The sequence below is a fragment of the Nothoprocta perdicaria genome, unplaced genomic scaffold, assembly GCF_003342845.1.
Source record: "Nothoprocta perdicaria isolate Ctin4 unplaced genomic scaffold, notPer1 scaffold_145, whole genome shotgun sequence".
Lineage (NCBI taxonomy): Eukaryota > Metazoa > Chordata > Aves > Tinamiformes > Tinamidae > Nothoprocta > Nothoprocta perdicaria.
This window is the reverse complement of record NW_020454594.1, coordinates 887,015-907,426: the sequence shown is the minus strand read 5'-3', so window position 1 is coordinate 907,426 and position 20,412 is coordinate 887,015. Positions and strand designations below refer to the sequence as shown.

At 39.8% G+C, this 20,412-nt stretch overlaps 1 protein-coding gene across 2 annotated transcripts in view; it reads left to right on the top strand.

Moving 5' to 3' along the window:
* The window catches only part of NAA16 (N(alpha)-acetyltransferase 16, NatA auxiliary subunit), a 65,732-nt gene that overhangs the window by 33,574 nt on the left and 11,746 nt on the right, over window positions 1-20,412 (top strand). The window lies entirely within an intron of this gene.

Below are 20,412 nucleotides of genomic sequence, written 5' to 3'. Positions count from 1 at the left end.
AGCAGAACCAGGTGGTAGTCTGTGTATTGCTTGCAGAGCAGCTTTTTGTTTGTTTTTAAAAAGGTTTTGTGGGGGGATTAGGAAGACACTGGTTAAGGAAAACTGCCTTGATGTTTCCATGTGGAAATTTCTGTCAAATCTGATACACTTCAGGAATACCAGTTTGTATCTTCGTTCATCCCGGTTTATATGTTTCAGAAGAAATGCCGTAATACCTCAGTGTCCAGGACTGTCCTTTGGTTGCTACTTATCTTAGAAGTTACTCTAGTAATACTATAAACTTAAGGCATTAAAAATGCAAGCAACATAGCAAAACTGTTTGCTTTCTCAAATGAGTAATTGTTTTGCATACCCTTGTAGTGTTGTAACAACTATCTAGATTACATTTGCCACATAGTTTTGCAGCACCTTAACTTTGCAGCACCTTAACTTAACTTCCCTTTACCGCTATGCAGTTTCCCTTCACATCAGCACAAACTATCACACAGCTGCTCAGTGAGCTGCTTCAGAGGGCTGATCTGTCTGCAACAAATCCCCCAGTTAATTTTCATCTGGATGGTTTCTTTGAATCTTCTCACTAAGCTAATACAGCAGTGAGTGCTGCACGTGACAGGGTAGCTGGGGTGTTGGGCAAGATGGAAGGATGGCAGCAGCTCAGACTGACTGGTTTCAGCTGAGTTAATGCCATGACTTGATTTACTTAATGTGAGCCTCCATATGACCCCATGCTGTGTCTTATCTGACCAGATTCTTGGGTTAATCAATTGTATGTCCATATCCATAGTCATTTAAATGATACGGATCATACTATTTCTCTACTTCAGTATAAGGAAAATATATAAGATTGTGTAGAAAAGCTATGGGGAAATTCTTTTTATTTCAAGGAATGATAAGGTGCTGCCTTTGATTTTTCCCTTCYGACTAATAGGGACTTTGAAACCTGCTTGTTGATAACATGGGCACCTTGACTGTATAATTTAATACAAAAAACTTCAGTAAGGTGAGTATGTACGTGAATAAAATGAGTCTTAGGCTTGTGATTTAGCTGTCCAAATCAAGAATTCTTTTGATAATAATACTGAGATTTAACAWTGTTAGTATCTTACCTGAGAAATTTTGGTTAGATGTGTAAGTTGAAGAAAGATCAGTTACCTAAATTATGCACTATGATTACTTGTGCTTTCAATGGGCAATGCTTCATAGTGATTTTCCTTTTGGATATAGTGTGATTGGAGAGAATTTACCAATCTAATGATTYTAGGCTCTGCATTTTCCTCTGATTATAACCCCTCAGCAAGCTGAAAAAAGCAACATCTTGTTTTTTACTCTCTTTCATTGTGAGTAACTGTAAGAGTATACTCTTACAGATTATAATGGAGACTAAATTGGCTTTAAGTTYTTTGCTGGAGTGTGGAGGTACAGTCAGATTTCTCAGTTTCAAAATACATGGGCTTTTCTTTTGCGCAATTTCTGGACTATGATTAAATACCTGATGTTGGAATAGCTCATCTTTATAGAGATTTTTGAAGTGTTTTTGATGCATTTGTTTAAAGACATCTAAATGCCTAGTGAATGAAATGTGGTGCAGGCATAGAGCGGCTCTAAGCAAATACAGAGATTTTTTTCTTTTATGCTGTTGTTCAGTTGCTCTGCTAAGGAAAGCTGCCAGGAATGCAGGGCTTGTGTGGTGTTATTCTGTCCATACAGACATGGCTGTGTCTGTGTTCTAGATCATTAATGGATTTCTTGTTTTGAAATGGTTGAATTCGTACCGTTTGAGACCTTGTTGGTGATGAACATGCTGTGCCTAAACAGAGCAGTTTGAAATCAGTTTTTTTTGTTATTTCAGTGTTACCTGGATTAGAAAAAAAGCAGAGATATTAGCCTAATTTAAAGAGTCTATTGAATTACTGTACATTCTTGCATTCAGATGTCCATTTTCAGAATATTTGATTAAACAAGAAAGTATAATTCTTGTATGCTGTAAGGATAACTTTTGATGAAGTCAGAAATTTTGTGCAACTCATGCAGTAAAAAGATGCCCGAAGTAATTACTTGTAGTTCTATTTTTTAGCCTTGTCTACCTTGTCTTGAAAACATGATTTAATTTTTTTTTTTAATGGACAGATATATTTTTATAAGCCCTCAAATTTCCAATACCTTTGTGGTTGTGTTAGTCTCTGGAAGAGCCTTCTCCGGTAGCCGYGTGTTCAACAGCGGCTGAATGTCATTCAGCTCCAGGGTCAGACTCACATATTCAGCTCAGCGGGTAGAGACTGGTTCAGCTCACGGAAAGGTAGGTTCCTACCTGTGAGATGGCTCTCTAGGCAACTTGTGCCTCGTTGGTGGCTTTTGACTGTAGGAGGAGCGTGGGCATCAACATCTCAGCCCCAGGTGTCTCGTTTTTCAAGTAAGCTTAAACAGTGGGGATGAGCAGGTGTGTGTTCTATTTTATTTTTCTCTCCTGGATGAAATAACTTACTAGATATTTGAATTCTAAAGTTAGGAAGTCAGCCAAAAATTATTTAGTCCTCCAAATTTGTATTAAAAAAGAATCATTGCCATATTTGAGTTTGTTGATTTTGATATGTAGCGCGCGTTTATTCATCCTGTTGCTAGACTGCARTTGATGTAAGTAGAAATGGAAGCTAAGAGGTTGAGCGAGCCTGAAGGAATGGAGCTAGTAGTTGTCTTGACTCCAGAGACGTGMTATTTGCACCATACTTATTGTACTGGGGATAGAACTTTTGATTATTAAAACTCTAGTTCATGGGGGGGAAAGAAGCTCCTAAGTATCTTGAATTCACCTATGTACCATACTGTTGTATGAAGTCACAGAATACAGAAATGAGAAGCATAAGAGTGAGTTTAAATAGGACTGTTGGACAAAATGAAAAAGAGAATTTCATTTAATACAATTAACAGTAGTAAATTTCCATATAGTAAGAATACGGATAATGTGGAGTAAGAATATATCTGGTAAACACTCAACAGCTTCTTTTCAGATGATAGTTTTTACTGATTTCACTCCGTACATTTACTAAGGGTATGTGCTAATGGCTTCTCAGTTTGATGTATTGATTCACAACCTTATTTGGTGCTTTTATGTCTGMATAAGAGATGAATTAGGCAACAGGCTGTTGCTGAGTCTTAGTGTATTTTCCAGAATTTCTTATTCAAAACAAATTCGTAATATTAAATAGACTGTTGAATCATATCATCCCTGGTATGTGGCTCCAGATCACTTTTTACTAACAGCTTGTTAGAGCAGTCATTTAACTTCTTTTTTTATTTAATAAAATTCTGTTTTGATGTCTTTGTTGTTRTTTAAGAGTTACGATTTATGGTCTGCACAAATGATCAGCACTATATTGTTTTCAAATCATAGTTAAAGTAGCTGTTGTAGCTGTTTTGTTATGAAGAAAATGGCCAAATCCTAGTGTTAGTCATTATTTAGCACAGCTAAAAATGCTATAAATATAGTTGGAGGCTTTTAAGATGTGGATATGGGATTCTTGGTCATGTTGTGCTTCTATAAAATGAATATTGGTTAGATAAAAGGCAGAGAGCTCACAAGTGTAAAAATGTCCCAGGTCCTACAAAGAAAGTTGGACGTTAGAGAGGCAGTGACTGGTTTGAACAAGAACTGAGACCTTTCTGTGCGGACCACTAGTGTTAAGGAATAACTCAGTATTTATTTTTCTTGGAAATGAATTTGTGCTATCTTGTAAAGACARTGTGCAGTTAACTTGCCATTGTTCTTGGTGTGTCAGTTGGTTAATTTGGTAGCTAAGATKGCTAGCAGACTCTTTGCAGTATCACTCATTATTTATATATATTTTTATATATAGATATAGAGCAATAAATGCACCGAAATAGCTGTTAAATATAGCCAAACAGTCACAAGTGTGATCCATGCAAGTCACCAGTATTTCCAGAGAGAACCAAGTTCGCACACACTTAAGGTTAAGTTGTTCTCCCACTTCGGTGTGTTGCATTGAGCTCATAACAGTTTCATTAGTGTGTAAAACCACGTGTGGTTTCACTGAAGTCCAGCTGAGAGGAATGTTCTTGAGTTTATGCTATGTCCATTGGATAGGTGTGATTTGGGAACAGGATGATGTGCTTCCTTTTGTTGTTAATAGAAAATCTAGTCTTCGGGGGAAAAAACCCTTATATCTGTATCTAAAGCTTCTTTAATGTAGATGATTAATAGTATTTTACATTAATTTATGGTTGCTAATAGTATTTTACATTAATGTATGGTTGCTAAGTTGAAGGAAGAAGCTGAGATAGGGAAAATACCAATCTAGTCTTTTATTTCTGTGAATTGTCTAATGTTTTGTGTATTATAGTGAACTCTACCAGCGCTATCCCATTCTTTTCCTCAATAAGATTTGATTTAATGGAGCTTCTGGAATGTGGAACTATTACCACATTTTTACGCTTTTACAACACAGGCTTGGTTCTGGCTATTGTTTAAGATACTAAGATGGAACCACATGAATATCTGGCTGACTGTTCTTCTCAACTCTTAAATCATTCCATCTTAGGTTTCTTTCTTGGGACTGCTTTTTATGTTAAATTTGTTTGGATGTTTTCTCACATAATGGAAAAGTTCTGGGGAAAGTTGCTTAGTAAGGCAGCACGGTGTTTGTTCTAAACACCGTTGTAGGGGAAGCTAAATCCGTGGTTTAAACTGTACCCTTCATGCATTGATTTTGTGCCTTTAATTGGCAGGTGCATCAGATGCCTAGCCCTCCTGGGAGGAGGACATGTCCCTAGCAGGTACTTAGCTCAATTTTTTTTTTCTCAACCTGCGTTTGTAACTTGCTGGATGTGAGACTTGCTTTATACTTAAATGATTAAATGAAAGTCTTTCTCAGTCTTGAAAACAGAATTCATCAAACTGGGATTAAGGAAGCTTCAAAGAGTGGATACCCCAGTTTAATTCCTGTTGCCCTAGTGAGGACTTTAGTAGCAAGAAAGAGCGGTCAAATTCTTGTATTTTAAACTGAAACACCAAGTCCCCTGCTCTACAGCAGTTTTCATCACAACGTCAGTGTGAGCTATGGAAATATCACCTTACAGTGCAGAAGCAGCACTAACAGTATCCACTTCAAAACAAGCTTAACAGTGTATCTTGATCAAGAGCAGTTTTGAATGTGTGGTGTAAAAATTATCTTAGTATCCTACAGTGTCTTCTATGCCAATAAGTTGGAGTAAGAGCAAAGTACCAAGTGCAAATAAGGCCTTGAAGATGTTGCTTGTCTTAATGTCACGGTCAATGTGATGTCCCTGGCACCCGTTGATAAGCCTCTTCCACTCTTAACAGGCAGTTTGGGTTAACCTCTTGCCCATCCACTGACACCAGGATGAACTTTGGATACTTTTATTCTTTTTCTAGGCATCATTCTATGCCTTTTCTCTAATAGGACRCTTTTTGATCAAAGACATTTGTTTATATTGTGCAATTGAGTTTGGATGCAACAAAATGGGACCTGATTGCTCAACTGCAGCCTACCTGGTACCTTAGGTGATATCTTGATGATAGGAGTGTCTACTCTCTCATGTGTCCAAGACTGGATCCCTATTTATGTGTCAAGGAATAGCACATGATGTCGGTTGTGACTTCACTGACAACTTTTAATTCTTGAACAAAGCAAAAAACTTTTCCATGTGGTGTAATCCAGAGAAGTTTTAAGCCCCTTTACTGTTTAAACATTTTGTCTTCTTTCTTTTGGAGGTTGTCATTTCAGCATCAACACTTTTAAATATCTTGAAAACCTTCTGAGAGTTGCAGTTTAAAAACAGCAAGTTAGAGAAGCCAAGACAATAAAGAATGTGTGCAACTTCTGCTTTGATTTTGGAGACATATGGGTATCACTTGTCTTATTTTTCTAAGTATATCCATCTTGTTAGAGAAGGATCAGCTTAGGTAACACTTGATTGGATGTGCAGATTGGATGTGCACAAGTCATTTGGACCTGATAGGATGCATCCACATGCACTGCGGGAGTTGGTCAATGTTACTGTGAGGCTGTTGACAATAACCTTTGAAAGATGGTGGCAAATGGGATAAGTTCCCGAGGACTGAAGATAGTGACTGTCACTCCTACCTTCAGGAAGGTCAAGAAGAAGGATCTAGGGAACTACCAGCCAGTTAGCTCACCTTGGCTCCTGGGAGGCAAATAATCCTGGAAAATGTTTCTAGTATATGAAAAACAAGATGATGAGTAGATGTAGTCAACTTGCATCAGCATCAACCAGCCTTCTACAGTGAAGTCGTTACTTCGGTGGACAGGGGAAGAGCAGCGGCTGTTGTTTACCTTGAGTTCATCTAGATTTTTGGCACTGTCTTCTGTAAGAGCCTCCTAGACAAAGTGAGGAAGTATGGACTGGATAGTAGACAGTGAGGTGGACTGGGAATCAACTGAACTGCTAGCTTCGGAAGGTTGTCATCAACACTAAGCCCAACTGGAGGTGTCTCCCATACGTTGACACTTGATCCAGTGTTGTGCAGCAGCAGCAGCATCAGTGATGGGATAGCGTGCACCCTCTGCAAGTTTGCAGATGATACAAAGTTAGTAGGAGTGGTGATGATAAACCACATGGCTGGYAGTGTTGCTTCTCAGAGGGGCCTCTTTAGGCTGGAGATCCTGACAGAGGAGCCCCTTGAAGTTCCACAAGGGGAAGTGCCAAGCCCTGCACTTGGGGAGGAATAACCGCAGGTACCACTACAGGCTGGGGCCTGAGAGGGCTTTGTAGGAAAGGGCCTGGGGGTCTTGGTTGACAAAATGTGTCAGCAATATTTGCTTGCTGCAAAGACCACGAACATTGTCCTAGGCTACTGGGAAGTTTATTACCAGAAAGTTGAGGGAGGTTATCCTACCTTTCTGCTTTAGGTTTAGTGACTGCCTAGGTAAAACACCTGCCTAGGTGTTTTAGGTTTAGTGAGGTCATGTCCGGAGTGTCCTGTGCAGTTCYGGGCTCCCCAGAGGAAAGAACAGGACAAGCTGGGGCGAGTCCGGTGAAGAACGATGAAACTCACAAGGGGAGCGAGCATCTGTCACAGGAGGAGCTGAGAGTTTGGTTTCTTCATACTAGAGAAGGCTTAAGGGGATTCTTAACAATGTGCATAAATATCTGGTGGGTGGAATTGGGATATTTATTTAAAAAAAAAAGTCAATGCTGCTTATGATGCTATCAACAGGGCAAGAGACAGTGGACAGAATTTGAAATAAAAACTTCCAKTTGAATGCAGGAGAACATGCTTACTGTGAGGGAGGTCAAGCATGGTATCAGGTTGTCTAAAAGGATTGTGGAGTTGCCATCCTTGGAATATTTCCAAATTTGACTGGCTTCAAGCAGTCTCATCTTGCTGACCCTCATGCTTATGCTGTGAGCGTGAAGTGTGGACCAGAAAATCTCCAGAGGTTCTTTTCAGACTTAGTGATTTTGTGGCAGCACTTTCTTACGGGTTTTCATCCACAAATTTAGGATTAGCTGGTGGCCGTTGGTCTGCTGGCTGGTCAACAAAGTAGTCTGTGATAAATATTTGAGTATTCCATTAGGACAGATGCACTTTGGATAAGACAGGACAAGAGGAAACAGCCTCGAGTTGTGCTTGTGGAGGTTCAGGTTGGATGTTGGGAAAAATGTCTATGCAGAAAGAGTGGTGAAGCATTGGAATAGGCCACCTGGGGAAGTGGTGGAGTCACCATCCCTGGCATTGYTCAAGAAACGATGAGGGGCTTAGGGACATGGTCTAGCAGGCGGGATGTTGAAGGCTTTATGGTTGGAYTTGATCTTGAAGGTCTTTTCCAACCGTAATGATTCTATGGAGATCCTGTAGTGAAGAGTCTCCTTCTTTGGAGATCTTTAAAACCCGCTTGGATGCAGCCCTRTGCCACGTGCTCTAGGTGACCCTGCGTGAGCAGGGGGGTTGGACTCGATGACCTCTGAGGTCCCTTCCAACCTTCGGCATTCTATGATTCTATGATTCTAACACTCATTGCAGAAGGTGTAATGATGAGAGCTGTCCTTGCCTATGTGAGTGCCTATACACAGGCGTTTGGAGGTGAGTAATGAGAATACTTTGGGGGTTCTTTCTGTGTTTCTGTGATGGTCTCCTGACCTAGCATGCTGTTCTGAGGCGACACCTGAGAATTAGAGTTCATTCCCTTGCAGACTATTCATAAAGGGGAGCAGTATGTGTTTGTCACAACATACCTTCTAGAAATGCATTCACTGTGAGTACAGGCGAATGAGTTTCTATAAGGCTGCTAGTTTGGCTTTGTTTTAGGCCRTATGGAAGAGACTCACCATGTCATGCAAAGCTGCTGCTTCAGGCTAGGCTGCTCCCCCATAGGGCAGGCCGTTTATTCAAGAACGTGCTGGGTTTGGGCTTGGGTGCTACATATAGATATGGAGAGACATGCTACTGTTGTGTGTGTTCCCCGGCATTACATTTACATGCCTTGGCCTTGTTGGAGAAGCAAAAGAGTAAAAAGACATAAAGATAAAAGGCTAGTAAAAACCTGCCAAACCCCTGCCTCATCTGGAAGCTAATTCTCCTGAGTGGAGAAACAGCAACAAGGGATGTAAAAAATATTTTGCAAATTCATAAGCATGTTATTGAAGTAGCTTTCATTTCAAAGTAGATGGATCGTTTCTATCACTTGTAATCATGGACAAGGAAATAAAGGTTATATGCGAGTAATGAAACTAAGGCAATTCTAAGCATGAGGTAGAAGGCTGTAGTCAAAAGGGAGCTTCATTCTATACGAGGGAGTTTGAAAGTGATGTGAAAAGTTTYATGTTTGTTCTTTATGGAGTGCTGGGAACATCCACTTAATCTACATCTGTGAGTGAGGAGGTATTTTGAAGTGTGAATGTTTTATACATGTTAAGGAGCATGGGCATTTACAAAGAAAATATTTAGATATGGATGTTTTCTTTATCTTTTTCTCTTAAATGGAAGAGACATACTGTCCAGCTACTGTTCTTCCCATTTTTGTTGGTTTCACGATATCAGCATCAGCAGACTGGCTGGTCTGCCCAAAGTTTTTATGATTTTAAACTCTGTATTTCAAAAGTGTGCTATAAAGTGCTAAACTTAGCAAGCTTTCCTTTATCAGACTGCTTTTAGGTTTTTAAATAACAAACATTTGGGCACTTAARTTATATTCAGCATGTTGATAACTGTGTGCCTAGAAATAGTTCAGGCAGTAGGCACAAAACATAAATATTTTGTCTTAACTGTGGTCTGTTGTTGGCATCTTCAAGAAAYGAAAGAATGTGTTTAGCAGTGCCAGCACTTTATTGTAAGTTCTGTTTTTCTTAAAGTTACTGTTTCAGGTAATTTAGTTGCAGCTCTTGGCAGAGCGGTTTTGCTGGAAGCTAGTAAGCCTCAGTGGTGGACACAACTGCATGGGATGTTAAGAATCTCCACATTCTGCAAACTGCTGTTGAGATATACTAGAAATAGCACACTTGTTTGTGATATTACCCCCAGGGAAAAGAGAGGTCTTGAAATGCTTGGGGGGAAAAAAAGAATCATTTTAATTAACCAATATTTGGAAATACTCTTTGGTTCCCCATACGTGCTGGTCTCTSTATCCATGAGATTAACATCCAAAGAGTGAAGACCTTCAATTAGTCAACATCAAGGTTTGCGTCGATTGTGTTGCAGGTTGAAGCTCATGTGTCCTATTTCTGAGTAACTTAAAACATGGAGACTCTGTGAGGATAAACTGGATGAGAGCGAATGTTTGGCTGGAAGAAACATCAGAAACATCACTCTCAAAAAAAGGTGTAAGACTGTCTACACAGGAAGGTAGGCTGTCTCCCCTGAAGACCTTTCTTTATCCCTTATAAGAAAGATGGCATTTTCTTTCCTTGATGTGGAAAGCGAAAGGATATGAAGGGTGTTACAGTTCATCTTGTAGCCAGATGTCATCTGGGAACTACTGGTGCATTATGCAAAGAAGTGGAAAATGCCTAGGTCCACTCCAGTTCTTTCWGTGTTTTAAGATGAAACAATTCTTTAAGATGAGCTAAGGAGCACAGTCTTTTGCCACCTCTAGTTTAGTTTTCAAGTGAAAGTAGTTGATTATCTGGGTCTCTGAATCAACAAGCCAAGAACTGACATAGGTAGCACCTCATTTTTCAGTTCATCATAAAGAGCACTTTTCTGGTGAAGGAGTGTGGTCTTTGTRGCCTGCCCTGTGAGTAATTGCTCCAAATACCACTTGGAAAACCCRTAAGTATTCACGGCAGCTCCCGGGCAGTAGTTCCTGCTTCCACCTTGTTGCTAAGAAGTTGTTTGCAGCCTTTTGTTTATGGAGTCCACAGGCTTATCCAAGAGCTTTCAGAGCTAATGGCTRTTGAAAATAGTTTTGTGTGTTTGGGCAGCAACACTTCAGATCACTTGTTAACTCTAAAAAGAGTTTGTTTTCATAGAAGTGTCTTTAAAGGCTTAGAGTTTAGTTTTGTACTGCTGTTGTGACCTTATTTCGTTGTGTCAGCAGATCGATTGAAGTGTTACTGACTGAAATATTAGCAAAGTTGCAGTCAGATGCTCTAAAATTAGATTTTTTTTAAATCTAAGCATACACTACAGAAGTTAGCCTAGTTAACCTATTCAACTGGATGTTTCTTAGTTGATGTCTGTCATTGACTCAGTGGATGAAGCTATTCTCTTTTATCTTTTATTTTCCAACCTAAACCTTGTGATTTCATACTGTGGTCTCATCCAGATTTAGTTCCATAGTTTCCTTGTATGTTTTTTGTGGCTAATGTCACATYTTACAAGATGATAATCTTAACACAGTTTAATAAATATGGAGGAGGGATTATCCAGATTTCACACATTTAAAACAGGCAGTAAGATGTCAAGGCCAAATTTTGCTGGCCCTGATTATATAACCCAAGGGCTGTGGTTTTGGAGCTGTTGACCTCAGGTGACGTAGAGTGCTCGGCACTTTAGAAAATCTGTTTCTAGATGTTTTATGGCAATCTGAAAATAAATAAGATGTTTGGTGGGTGTCAGCAACTTCAGATGAACCTCCTCTTGTTTCTTTGTTTCATTTATCGTCTGATGCATATTTTATGTGGCAAGGCCTCTTTAGTAAAAATATACTGTAATTAAACATTTTATGTAAAGTTGGAGGGGAAACTTGATTTTCTGCCTTTACTTTTGAGCTACTCGTTGATTTGTACCTTAGAACCTCTTGCCTTGCGTGCACCCCAGAGACCTCACTGGCATTAGAACAGAAACTCGCTTAGCCAGCTGCTCCCCTCAGGCTTTCAAGCATTCCTTTCCCCTCCTTACATTTTCTTGATACAGTTGTATCTGCCATGTTACCATATGGAATAATAACTATTTGCAGTTTATTATTGAATGTTGATTAATTTGGGGAGGATTKAATTGAATTGGTACTTCAGATCTGTAGGCCTCCATATGGCCTAAGGAGGACTGACTCTCAAGGATCGCTTTCCAGTTCTAGGAATCTGTCTCCTAAAGCTCTGTCATCACTTTAGCAGTGTGTCTGGGAAAGTAATGTCCCATTTGTGGCCTGTTTATCCATTTAAATGAATCCTAGAAGGAAGAGGACTAATACGGTTAAACAACTTGCAAGCCTGGGTATTTTTTTAGAGGCTTCATTTTAGGTACTTAGAGAAAGCAGGTAAGAGTTTCCTCCAAAGGATAAGTACCTTTCAGTAATGATACTCATGCTGAAGTTGCATAACTTCCTCTGAAAATGCGGTAAAAAAAACTGCTTAGAAACGTAAAAACGAAGGTGAAACTTAAAAATCAAGCCTTTAACARTGTTATGTGTAGTCCCTGATCTTCTGTTTTATGTCTGTGTGTGTGTGTGTGTCTGTGCTCTACACTTGACAGCTTGCTGCTGTGGGTGATTTTCATGGGGAAAGTAAGTCTCTGTTCTGACCATAGTATTTCTGTTCTGCTGAATCCATAGTTCCTGTCCAAAAGTTTCCTAAATCGTGCCAACTTGAATGACTAATGTTTTCACTTCAGAAAAATTATAGCAGGTACAAGAAATGGATTCTAAAATGGTACTTAATTTTTGCTAAAATGATACACTATTCATCCTTGAAAATATTCTGTGGCTTTAGTATAGGCACTGCATTTATTATAGCGAATATACATTTTCTGCGAAATGTCCTTAAGTAAGGACCAGTTTTGAGGCCAATTGCACAATTTTAATACAGTCTCATTATACCAATAGTAACTGAATATGTAGTTCAATTTGAAACAAATTATTCCATTGCCCAGTCGTCATTTTATTTTAATAATTGAAAGATGCTGAAGTTCCTTGGCAAGCTTTGAGTCTTACTGGCACTTCCCAACAGCAAACAGAGCCTTATGCAAGTTAAGACCTCTCTTCCAAATCTGGGCAAATCCTGCATTTCTCCATCCTAGATGGGGTACAGTGGTAGTAAGAAAGTTGCTGAGGTGCCTTACTAGGTTGTATGTAAAGATACTTAAAGAACATTGCTTTTAAAATGATACTGGGGTTTTAATATTTAATTTTTGAAGCTCAAATTCATGCTTGGCTTTTGTATCTATTACAACATCACTCTCATGTTAAGAAGATGGTATTCCTGTTGTTCCACATTTCCAAATGATCATGTGCAGTCACACTTCAGTGTGTAAACACACACGTGCTGAACCCTTCCAATTCAACAGTGTATTTTTTAGTGAAAAGTATGTGCTTTCTGTGGCTTAAGTTGCCATTCCGCTCGMGTAGCTGGTTCTCTGCAGAGCTGTATACAGGGCTGCTTTTCCTGTGCTCCCATGTGCCAAGCCTGTGGGAGAAGGTGAAGTCTACAAGGTGAAGTGCAGTGCGGACACTCCAGACTAAACATGGATAATGCAGTCGCACGTGAGTGAAGTGCTTCATGCTGCAATCTAGCCTGCAGCACCTCTTGTGTCTGCACAAAACCACTGGAAGCAATTGCAATGTTTATAATGTGCTACTAATACTATATATTTTCCAGTTTATTACACTTATGCATAGTATGCCTAGGAGAAAAGAAAAAAACAAGCTGCCTTAGCTGAGCAGATACACAAAATATGTAGAGCTGTAGTGTTAAGGAAGACATCATATAGTTTTCTTGTCAATGATGCATGTAATACATCTCCAAACTTAATCTAAGGGTAAAATATGTGCTCTAGATTGAGGGTAGCTGACTCTGTTGGGTGTTTTGAATCATTTATTGAAAGGTTTGGTTATAAGAAAGTAAATGTGGGGAGAAAAAAAAAAAAAAAAACTCATGAAGCTCTTGTATCTCATTCTTTCTGTGAGTATCTAAAATCAAAAGTCTTAACTTTGTGTACAGTGAAGGRCAGCTCTAATGCATGGATATTTGGAGGCTGCTTTCTCTACCACTTGTGAAACGCAGGGACTTATTGCTTGCATGGACAGGAGTAAAGGAATGGTGGAGCCAGGTATTAACCAAGAATTCACCGTAGGATTAGTCAAAGTACCTGGTACAACTTTGTCGTGGGCTGGAACAAGCTGACGAGTTGCAGGGTGACCAGGAAGGAGCCCCTGTGGTCCCTGGAGGCTGCCTGGGCAGCAGCTCCCTGCTGAGAGCTGGTGAGGGGGTTTGGGCAGCCGCCTAGCAGGTTGGGCCAAGAAATGGGGCTGACTGAAACACCCACTGATATTTCCTGCCAGGTAACACTCATTTAGATCAGCCTGAAATGACTGAAATTTCCCCCTTGATATGTGTTCTAGAAGTAGCAGATTTTGTCCCGATATCCTGTGTATGTGCGAGCGCACGTTTAAGAGCATTTTCCTTAAGGAAGCAGAAGTGTTTATGACCAATTGACTGCTGTATAAATCAAACTACTTCTGCATTTGAACTGTTGGTTTCAAAACAGCGTTTTCTTTGTATGTTATGCAAAATAAAGAGCAAAACTGCTCCTACAGAGTGAATTTGGAGCCTATATATATACAAGATCCCTAAAAAAACTGATGAGGTCTGTATGAGGGGACAGTTTGTTCTTGTTATCCCATTTCTGCCTTCACAGCATGAACTTGTAAAATAGTTGAGCTGATTATTTTTATTGCAGTCAGCGTTAGCCCTACACTAAAACATGAGCTAGGGAAATTGTCTCTATAGGAAGCCAAATTTTTTTTTTTTTTTTTTTTTCAGCCGGAGTAATTTATTTAAATAGTTTCTTTTTATGGGTTTATTCAGTGGTTTGCACCCCACTTAGGGTTATTTTACTAAATCAGTTGCACTGTAAGCTGTGGAGATGAAGCTTTTCAAGTGACACTAAGGAAAATTGTTGCATTAAAATATCACTTTCTTGAATAAGACAAGAATTGTTAAAATACTTGCAGATCCTCTTCTTTCATTCCCTTATACACTGACAAGCCTGGACTGCTGTTATCTCATATTTGGGAGTAGGGAGGTGAAATGCCAGAGGAATGTTGCTTAAATGCAGAATAAAACAAAAATTCACCCAGGTGAGGTTTGCTAAAGAGCTTCTTAGTTTTTCTATGAACTCTTTTAAGATCTGAGGAGTTAATGCAGTTGTGATCTTTAGATAATCTTTTTGTTATATTAATACTATTAAGCTGTAAGATACAGACCTTCTTCTTTAGGTGTTTGCCCATGTGCACCTTGCTGCATGGCTACACTGTATGAGCTAAGCTTGGACCTTGTGTGCGGTGCGAATGTGCCAGCTGGCTCGGGTTTAGTGTCCTGTCTCCTTTGCCTCAATGAAAAGCACATCTCCGTYCATGCCAGTCATCACTTGGCTCTGGATGGAAGTGCTGCTTGTCTTTGTTAGACTGTGGTGAAACCATTTTTTAATTTGTGGTTGCCTTTAATTTATTTTTTTTTAATTTGAAACTGTGAGCTGTTTCTTTTAAAATATCTTGTATTTTTTTTTGAATCCACTGGCAGTTTCTTTCCTTAAAAATACTCCCTCTCACTAATTTTACCAAGAAGCTTAAGTTCATTCCAGTGGAATGAAATACTCTTATATAGTAAGGCTATACTAGAAGCTTTATGTTAATCAGTGTGCTGTTGTTAAYTTGAAAAATCTCCATAAGTAGCTTTGAGAACTGAAGGTTCAGATCTAATCCCTCTATTGGTGAAGATGGAGACTTCAAGCTGCAGYATTAAGCCTTGGGCAAGGGCCTAACTGGCTCCGAAAGCAGGATCCTGGTGCGCAGAGCCCCGAGGAGCCGTAGCAAGGGGCGCCAAGCTGTGTGCCCACGTGCTACCCAGCACGAGCAGCTGTGGAAGCCCTTAAAGGCAAGCTGTGAAGGTGCATCTGTGAGCAGAGCGTGTTTTAAAGGGGAATCTGTCAAGAAATAACTATKATGGAAGATGTTCTTGTTGTATCAGAGTGTTTTTCAGCTCTACACGGTCTCTGAGGAAGCTGTCATTCAACATGGCACTGAGAAGAAGCTCAAAGGTCCCCTTTGTTGTTCCTCTTGGTGTCTTGAGGGTTCAGCTCCTGAAGCTTTCAGCTTTACAGTGTTGGCTGTGCGTATATATGTGTGTGTGTGTGTGTGTGTGTGTGTGTGTAAATACCACTGCAAGGACTGGTGATTGAGGTAATAGGGATTTTCAGCTCAAGTCAAAAGATGTGTTTTGGCACTGCCTTTGTCCATGGCACAGATGAGGCACAAGCACTCATCAGACTGCTCAAAAGGTCTCTTGTCTTCCAGAAATCTGAGCCAGGAGCTGCTGCCTTTTTCCTGTATTAACTTGGACCGTTGATACTGYCTCTCGGAGCACCTGCTTGGTTGATAGTTTGTAAAGGTAGCCTCGACTCCAGCTGTTGGCAGAGTGCTTTTATGAGCAATTTTGATCTTTTTAAAAATCAATTTCCAGGAAGGAATTTAGAGCATTTCTTCAGGGTATGCACTAAATGTGTTTCTCTCTTAGTGATTATTTAGGGAACCTGAAATGGTTTTTGAAAAACCACTGACTTTACTACATTGGTAGTGGGAATCGCTAACAGAGTTGAATTATGCTTTGAGATAGACCAAGTGATGGATTTATTCAGCTTTGAGGCATATTTCTTCTGACCATTAAGATGGAATTTTTGGGTGTTTAGGTGTCTTTTTCAGATAAGTGGTCACCTAATTTAAGAGGCATTTGCTTTGCTTCCTTGATGCTGAAAGAGAGAATTTGTCAACCTCTTGTGTAGTGCTTCAAGTCTTAAGTTTCCACAGTAAACCTTTTTTAATCTAAGTTACTGGATACGGTTCAGAACTGTGAATATTATTTGTTAATAAATTTCAGCCTTCTTTATATTACTATTTTGCATAATTGTATTTGATTCCAGTATTTGTGATTAATAGACTATATTAGATTATTTCTGTAAGGAAAGAAAAGAGGAATCATTTTCAGAAGTGTCATTCTTTTACTGTGCATTAATACCTGAAACATATCTACTTAATATGTAGATTAAGTGATGTTCATGGCACAGCATGATGTTCATGGACCATTTTAGTGATTAAAATGTCATGCAGCACTTATTTGTCAAGTTGCATAGCTGTGTTTGTTCTGCTTTTACTCTTCTGTGCTGTTTTGTATACTTTTTTTCATGGAGATGAGAAGTAATGTCTTGTTTGTGCAAATGCATATTAATTCTGTATTAGTAAAACCCTCTCTTGTAGTAATGGTGGTGATTTTTTTTTTCCCTATGAAACAAAGCCTGCCTTACAAAAATGTTTCTGGGACTTGTCTGAAGATTTTACACTAAAGTATAGCTTGAATTTGTACGTATTTTCTTAACATAGAAAGACCTTTGTATCTTTGTATAAGTATACGAGTATATTTGTATCTTTATATGTCATTCGGGTATTTCGATGGATGCACGTTGACACTTTTGCATCCCAGGAGCAGTATTGAAGCCTTCTTTCTAGTGGCTGCCTTTGAGGGTGGTGTGGATAAGACTAATTGTATCCCGGGAAATCAGATGGCAGTGGCTCAGACGTCTGCTAAACATGTGGATTGTTGCAGAAACTGACTGCAATACACTTTGGACTTTGTGCAATAAAAACATTTATTATTTCTTATTGATTTCCGATTGCTGTGACTGAGTAACAGGTTTAATCTTTTCAAAAAAAAGTAGACTATTAAAAGTTGCTTAATTCTGGCCACTGTTAATATTGAGACTTGTATTAAGTTCCTTTTCTCACAATTGTGGTGTTGAAAAAAGGAGCACAGTGTTATTCCCTGGAATGTTGCCATTGAAACAGAAGCCCGTTAAAGGTATTTTGCCCAACCTCTGTAGCAGCAGAGCGTATCCTCCAGGATACCTTCAGGATGGTGGTGCTGCCTCTGCCCGACACMCAGAGGGCTGTGTCCAGGTCTGGGATCCTCTGCACAAGAGCTGTGGGGCTGCTGGGATGGAGAATGGACTGGAGTGTCTCTCCCATGAGGAAAGGCTGAGAGAGGCTCCAACGCCTGTTTGGCCTTGGGAAGACAGGGCTGAGAGGGGATTTCCATCAATTGTGTAACTCTGAAGGGAGAGTGCTGGGAGGATTGGGCCGGACACTTCTCAGTGACAGGACAAGAAACCTCAGGCAAAGGTGGAAACACATGAACTTCCGTGTGAACATGAGGAGAAACTTCTTTACTGTGAAGGTGACTGAGTGGCATGCGAGGAGAGGTTATGGAGTCTCCTTCCTTGGAGATGTTTAAAAGCCATCTGGCTTGTTCAAAAATGCTTGTTCAGAGATGTTCAAAGGCATCTCACTGTTTGGGCCGGAGGTGGAACTGTGCATGATCTCCAGAGGTCCCCTCCAGTGTAAAAACTGATCATGCAGAGCAATGAACACAGTTTCTGAGCTACTTCTTTAAGAAAATCTGAAGCCTTGATCTGTGCTGGTGGATTCTTTAGTTCAACTGTGTCTTTTTCCACTAAGTATTTTTCCTTACCCAAATGTTTTGCCTTAATCTTCTCCTTTTGGCTTTCCTCTTTATTTCTTTGTTCTCTTGTATCCTACACAGAATAAAGAAGAAGGTCTGAAACTAGCAGTTAAGCAGTTGTGCTCCTAACATCCCAAACTCCATCCTCATGTTGTTTGTTCTTTTGTTGTTCGTGCGCGATATTCCTCTACTGCTTTTTGTCTGTTTTATGAAAGTTTTCTGTATCAGTTGTTCAATATAGGCTGCAGTATTTTTCCATTAATGACCGGTCCATAGGTGCCACAGAAATAGCCGTGATGGACAGTAAAAATTTTTACCATCAACCGTTTATCAGGGAAACAGTTTATGCTGCCCCTTACAGATGAGGATGCGCTAACCTTTGATAACCTTTGATCTGATGGGTAAACAGAAAGCGTGAAGCTCACAGAGCCAAGTCCAGAGTTGAGGCTGAAGTGTGTGCACCTATATAGGTATTGCTGACAGTTTGTTCTTTGCTTACAGTAGGCTTACATGTGGGTCTGTGCACACAGCTGTGTATTTATAGCAGCTATTCCAGTGTCCGTTTGTTTCTCAGATTCTTATCTGAAGACATTTCAGGTACGAAATGATGCTTGCAATGAAAATAATTGCAAAATAACATACTCAGGAGTGTTCTAGCTTTTATGTTTCTTTTCCTTCAAGCAATACAGTGTGTAAGTTGCATTATTGAGACTTAATATTTTTATAAGTGTCAGGAATCTGTATTGGTTTATGAGCACGTGCGGCTTTAATCTGAAGCATAGGAGGGAGCAATATATAAACATTACACACTGTAGAGGGATGCAAGTTTCATCAGCTTGTGCTAATGGGAGAGCAAGGGCCTTCCCTGCTTGACTTCATGCTGCTTGGGTCATTTTTCATTTCTGTTGTGATTAAAGCTGTAGATAGCGACCTGGGAAAGGTTTAGGGCTTGTTGTTGTTTTAAAATAAGATAGGAATGAGTAATGAAATATTTCCACCACTAGCATGTGCTCAGTCTGTGGTATTTGGTGGCCTTGGAATTGAATCCATTCCTGTCCTAGCAAAACTTGAGATTTATTTATGACTTTAATTATGCTTTTGTAACGCCCTAGGCGTTTTTGGGTACACAGCAGTGAAACAACAGAAACATTTTTCTCTCTCCCTAGGATAGTACCATTTGAAATTAACTCATGGACAGTCTAATAGTATCATTTCCAGATATTCAGTTTGACATTTCTTGTTCTATATTGGAAAATTTTAAAAACTATCGTGAAGAATTCTGTAGTGTTTTTAGAAATACCGCAATTTTAATGCCTGAAAGATTATAATGGTAGAATACGGATTAGAGATGATAAATCCAAGAGACAGTTTTTATTGCTTAATTGTAGATAATGGAAACACAGAAGTTGGAATAGCTAAGGACAGTTAATAGTTCCAGAGTGCTTGTCTTGCCTTGAAGTGGTGCTCTAAGAGCCCTGGCACAGGCTGCCCAGGGAGGCTGTGGAGTCTCCTTSTCTGGAGATCTCCSAAACCCGCCTGGRTGCCGCCCTGTGCCCCGTGCTCTGGGTGTCCCTGCTGGAGCAGGGGGTTGGACTGGATGATCTCTAGAGGTCCCTTCCAACCTCARCCAGTCTGGGATTCAGACTGAACTCGCGCAGTTCTCTGTTGTGCAAGACTTGGTGTCAGTGCTCAGAGCTTGGTTTGTGAGCCCTATATATCCGTGTGTGTGTGTGCAAAGAAATTCGAAGTGTGAGCTTGTTTCTTTCCCATTTATATGTGGTTTGTTTTCACTCTAGCAAAGGGGCCTGACTGCAGCAGCGATTTCGGCTTGTCAGCAGCCACAGGAGGGCAAGTCTGGGAGTGCTGTGGAGCTGTAGTGAACAGCAGCAAGGAAATACAGCCTCTTTTCTGCATATATGCCACAGACCTGCTCTCTGAAGAGATGAGTTCATTCTAGAACTCATCTAATGAACCTGAGTTCATTTTAGAAGAAAAAACTTCAAGGGTTTTATGAGGATGTTCAAGGCTTCTTTTTAGCAAATCTATGAGACCAGAGAAGAAAGCCATTTAGTTACTTGCCTTGTGTCTGTTTATTCCTGCTTAACAGTTCTTTATTGTTATGAAGCTACTTGAAGTCTAGTGATACTTTTATATACTTAGAGGGTTGGTTTTTACCAGAAATGAGTATTTCTCATGATTGCTCAGAGCTGCCCAGAATGAAACTGTCTATTTGTAAATCTTATTCCACTCTTGAGACATGAGCGCCAGCCACATGAGGCTTGAGCGAGCCGGCTTCTTTCCTGCCCTTTGAAACAAACCTTCCACATTCCCTGTCTGTCATGTGGAATTAGGTTAAATGAAGTAATACCTGTCAGAGTRAAAACTAATTATGTGGAGCAGGGTTTCTGTTCCCTCCTGTAAGAAATGTATCTTTAAGTTTGTGTTGCATGCTTTATCAAATCCTACACTGTTTTT